This window comes from Hipposideros armiger, unplaced genomic scaffold (genome assembly GCF_001890085.2).
Source record: "Hipposideros armiger isolate ML-2016 unplaced genomic scaffold, ASM189008v1 scaffold_30, whole genome shotgun sequence".
Lineage (NCBI taxonomy): Eukaryota > Metazoa > Chordata > Mammalia > Chiroptera > Hipposideridae > Hipposideros > Hipposideros armiger.
Window position 1 is genome coordinate 1521045 of NW_017731380.1, and position 5857 is coordinate 1526901.

The following is a 5857-nucleotide window of genomic DNA, read 5'->3' on the forward strand; positions in this document are numbered from 1 at the left end:
AGAGAGAGAGAGAGAGAGAGAGAGAGAGAGAGAGAGAGAGAGAGAGAGAGAGAGAGAAGAGAGACCTTTCTGGGCATCCCACACAATGTGGTGAGGAACCTAGTATCTGCTTTAATACTCATTGGCTTGCCTTTATAGATGTAGATATAGATATATAGATATTTATTATAAAATATTATATATTATATTTGTAAGGAATATATATTTCATATATTTGCTATTCAAAGAATCAACATTTGTTATATACTGTGGTTAAAAAATCATCAGTGAGATATACTTTGAAATCCAGTAGATAAATTTGTTAGGGTCAAATAATACTTGTTTAAATACAAACCAAGTGTAGAAAGGAGCAAAAGGCAAACAATGTCTTCCCACTCAGATTCCAAGTCAGTCCATTTTCCAAGGCAATTTATAGTTGGATTTATCTTTTAAGGGCTTATAGAAGAATTGGGCCTGAAAATAGGTAGGACTGCATCATTGTTCTTTTCAAGCCAGAAACTAGTTTTCTTTCTCTTTGAAGGTTAAAGTCCGAATCAGTAGATCTGTAAACTTACAACTTAAGCCTCTTTACTGTTTGCCTTCCTCTACTCTTCATTTTATTCATCAGATTTTCTGAGAATTTAGTAAGAATTCAGTGGGTAGTTAATGTGGCTTAGCCCTGAGCTAGATGTTGTGAAAGATACAAATATAAGTCTGATGTCCAGCTGTCCCCACAGGCAATTTCTGTGATACGTCACACCCACCACTAGATAAGACTCAGTACATCTGACCACCTACAAATAGAATCCACTCCCACTGGGCTCCTAATGAGTAATGTCAAATGGGTAATTTCCAAAGAATGACACTGACATCCCCAAGTTAGTAAGTTAAATTGTAAAATTACCTTTCTTTACAGAAAGCTCATAGATTTTCCCAAAGCCTTCACATTGTACTTCAAAACTGTCTACATCCCCTTTTGCTCTCCATTCCTCTTCCTCCTCCTTGCATAGAGTTCTTGGCTCAGTTTTGACCTGTAACTAACTGCCTTACATTCTAATAGACATCACCACACACTGGCTGTGCTTTTCAAATAAATGGACCTGAGTGTTTCCCAACTTTTTTTTTTACAAAATGTCCAGAAACTCTGCTTTGCCTTTTGGGCAGGTTATCAGGGGAGGTAGATGGAAGAGGAGGTTGAAAGGAAGCCAGGGGATGAGAAAGATGATAGTCAATGTGGTAACATTGTGGTACATACGTATTCCTACCTTCCCAGGATAAAGAGAGGTATATTCAAGAGTTTTCTTTGAAGAAGGAAGACCAGTGATGTACTAAGGTCATAGCAAGTCTGTCCTCAACAAGTGAAACTGAATGAGACTTAGGTATTTTCCATGGAATGACTCACTGGTGGTTCATACTGAAGGAAGAGTGTTGGAGACAGAATATGACCATAATTCAGACTGCGACCTCTTTGAAAACAAGAGCCTCATTTTTTCATCTTTGAGTCTCTAATAACATAAATATTTATTGAATGATTAAATGAGTTTTATTTTCCTGGACTTTTGTGAGCAACACCAATAGTAAATTCTGTGAGTGTTTGGCTATGTTTGGAAAGCCATGCTATATTCTCTCTCTCTCTCTCTCTCTCTCTCTCTCTCTCTCTCTCTCTCTCTCTTTGTATATACTAACCTAGGGGTAGAATGAATGAGGAAATAAATGAATATGAATAGGTATGCTTTGAAGCAGAAGCACTTTCAACCAGAGAGCACAGAAAATGATTATCATTGATTACTAATCCATGTGCCTATCAAAAGATGGGAAAGTACATTTATTTCTGCAATCATTCAGTAAGAATTCAGTGGGTAGTTAATGTGGCTTAGCCCTGAGCTAGATGTAAATGATACAACTATAAGTCAGATGTCCAGTTGTCCCCTCAGGCGATTTCTGAGCTACGTCACACCCACCACTAGATAAGATTCAGTACCTCTGACCACCTACAAATAGAATCCACTCCCACTAAGCTCTTAATAAGCAATGCCAAGTTTACTGAAGATCCCATCAGAGAGGCAGAGAAAGAGTTTATATTGCACCCATCACGGCCCACAGCTTTATAGAAACCCCATTTGACATGGTTCCTCCCACCCACCCCAGTCCTTCTACTTCCTTTGAGCTGCTCTTCCCGTCGTCCCGGCGCACAGCTTTGTGGGGCTCACTCTCCTCTCCCATGACTTCTCTGGAGCAAATACATTTTTTTCTTGTCACGTGGAAGAGCAGCTCCATTTGTTTTTCTCAGTCCTTGGTGCCATTAACTCACTGGCCTGGAACGCAGGATTCTTGTACAACTTTTTTTCTGTATGTGGGTCCTCCCAGAAGCAGATCTGATTTTGAAGGATTCAGTGCTGGTAGCTTATTTGGAAGGGATATCCTAGAAAACACTGGTAGCAGGGACAGAAAAGGGTAGGCAGCTGATATCGTCTGAATGTCTGTGTTCCCCCCAAAGTCCTATGTTGAAATTCTAACCCGGAAAGATGATGACATCAGCAGGTAGGGCCTTTGGGAGGTGCTTAGGTCCTGAAGATGGAGCCCTCATGAATGGGAATAGCACTCTTATAAAAAAGAGGCCCCACAGGGATTACTCACCCGTTGAGACATGGGCATGGCGAGAAGGCCCCCACTATGAAAGAGAAAGAGGGTCCCCACCAGAGTGTGACCATGCAGGGTACCTTGATCTTAGACCCCACCTCCAGAACTGAGAAATACATGTCTGTTTTTTCATAAGCTACTCGATCTGTGGTATTTTGTTACAGCAGACCAAATGGACTAAGATAGCAGCCAATTACGTGTTTAATATCAAGTAACCTCTCGTAGCTGGAGGTTAACCTTGCTGGGATTCTGGCCGCCGGCGTAGAACACCCACCTTAGTTATCTTACCAAGGGCTGAGGCATTCATACACCAGTACCATCAGTTATTGGTGAGGGCTGCTCCTGGTTGGTGAGTATTAATCCTCTAACGTTTCTGGCCTGCCATATGCACAGGCACAGTGGGATCTGGCAGAGTAAGTGCCAGTTGCCAAAGGAAGCCCTTAGGCAAAGTGGTAAGATGCTGGGTTCTGGAAGCTGGGCCTGCGTGCACACAATGGTGAGACCTGATGAATGAGAAGCAGGTCACTGGTGGCCCCTGTACAATATCATCAAACACAGATAAATACGTTTTCCTTCTCTTAAGGCGTTTCCATTCTGGTTAGGGGGACACAGTGTGTATATATAAAGAGTTAAATTACAATACCAGGTTATCTGAGGCAATGTTTTCAGGAGTATGATATATGGCACCGTGTTCCACCAACTGCTGAGAACCAGCTATGTCCTGGGAACTGGGATAATTGTTGTTGATAAAGGTACATTCTCTGCCTGTAAGGGGCCTGGGGTGAGAAGGGTAGAGTCAAGTATTGTGACAAGAAGAGACTGCTAATTGGAAGGAGCGGGCAGGAACTGAGACAGCTTGGAGAGCATTCTAAAGAGAGAGAGAATAGGATTTTGGCATAGAAGTGGTGGAATCAGAGAAGGGAAAGAGAGGATGGCTGAGCCAGGCTGGCAGCCAGTAAAGACACACAGGCCCCAGAGAGCAGGATGCCTTTGGAAAACACTACACTGGCATAGCAGGGAGGCGGGTGTGGCCCAAGTGGTCTCCAAGGTGGGCTCAGTCTGCATGTGCTTAGTAGCTCTTAAGACAGAGGATGTGCTACTCGCTATTAATTTTTATTATTTTTTTTATTTTTATTCATAATTTTTAATATAAATTTTATTGGGGTATAGTGTGTTTTTCCAGGACCCATCAACTCCAACTCAAGTTGTTGTTTTCAATCTAGTTGTGAAGGGCACAGCTCAGCTCCAAGTCCAGTCGCCGTTTTCAATCTAGTTGCGGGAGGTGCAACCCACCATCCCATGCGGGAATCGAACTGGCAACCTTGTTGTTAAGGTGTTACACTCTCTAACCAACTGAGGCATCCAGCCACCCACCAGCAGCCCAGCGTCAGCTCAGCTAAAGTCGCTATCTCCAATCTAGTTGCAGAGGGCTCAGCTCACTGGCCCATGTGGGAATTGAACCAACAACCCTGTTGCTTAGAGCACATACTCCAACTAACTGAGCCACCCCGCTGCCCCTTCTCTATTATTTTTATCCTCCTTTGGCCTTAACCACCAGGCCTACCTGGATTATAATAGAATTGACACATCTTCCCCTCTTTGACTTCCTGTTCACCATATTAACCATCCGGGAGCAGACATTTTGTTTTTGTTGGAATTATTAACAGTGATAATAACAGCAGGTAATGTCCATTGAGCATTTACTAAGTGCCAGGAACTGTGATAGGTGCTTTACCTGCATTTATTCATTTAATCCTCCCCTAAACCCAGAGAGATAGGTATGATCATTGTCGATAAGGAAGCTGAGGCAATAATTTGCCCCAGATCACATAGACATTGGTGTTCAAGCTGGAATCTGAACAGGGGAGCCTGGCTGCAGAGCCTGGACTCACTTGGAGGGATCTGACCCACTCAGCCCAGGCCTCCTGACTTTCCCACATTATTTGGAGATGGTGATCTGGTGTGTTTTAATGAGGGTGTGTTGGAAGGTGTGTTTCCACCACCCTCTGAGAGGAATGGAGGCTCAGGTTGATTCCAAGAGACTTTCAGACCTGACACCCCTCACCCCATATTCACCACCTCCCTGTTTTTCCACTATTTTAGAAGGGAAAAGGAAATCTTAAATGGTTGCCTTGTGGAGATGGACACAGAGAAGGGATGGTCTACAATTTTGCCTTATGTTAAAAGCTTTTAAGAGCCTCTTTTTCCTGACTCAGGGCCCAAAACCTAGGGCTAGAGCTGCAATAATGTGAATGTTTGTGCCCCCATCCCCCATGAAACCCCAACCCCCAATGTGATGGTATTGAGAAATGGGGCCTTTGGGAGGTAATTAGGTCATGAGGGTATAGCCATCATGACTGGGATTAGCGCTCTTTGAAAAGGGACCCCAGAGAGCTCTCTCGCTCTCTTTTTCTGCCACATGAGAATATGTACAACTAGAAGTTGGCGGCTGCAGCCCAGCCTGTAACCCAGGAACAGGCCCTCATCAGAGCCTGACTGTGCTGTCCCTCTGATCTCAGACTTCCCACCTCCAGAGCTTGAGAAATACGTTTCTGTTGTTTGTAAGCCACATGGTCTATAGTGCTTTGTTATGACAGCCTGAAATAACTAAGGCAGGGGCCCTGAATGTCATTTCACCAGAGAAAACTTCTTGCCCTCTCTTCCCTGGCCATTCTTAAGACAGGGAGGGGTGGGACACCCACACATTGCAGGAATCTTTCTGTGACATGTCCCTTCTCAACTCAAGAGCCATGACTTTGAATTACAGACGTGCCATTGTAGACTTATTCCCCATCTTCCTATAGTATTTTTCTTCTCTTGAATGCCGTAATTTAGAGAATGTGCTATTCCCTGGCACTTATTTAATTGTCTCATTGGAGCCTTCTAAAAGATAGATGACAACATTATTTCCACTCAAACTGATACCCTCACTCGATCCTGGGAAACCTATAATCCCCTCCCACCTCTCATGACCCTGGAACTTGACCTGCACTGATTGGGAAAAAAAAAAAAAATGAGAGGGAGTAAAGGCTCTTCTATGCACTGTAAATTAAGCAAGTTATAAATTCTGCCTCAGCACAGTTTTGAGGATATAGGGAGGTTATTACAAAGAAGGAGGGAAAGAATTCTTCATCAGCTTTCTGATTATACATAGTAGAAATTATTTTTTTCTGGACACTTCCTGCACTTTCATGTGGACACTGATTTATTTTTCTCCAAGTGAATTTAGGTAATGAGA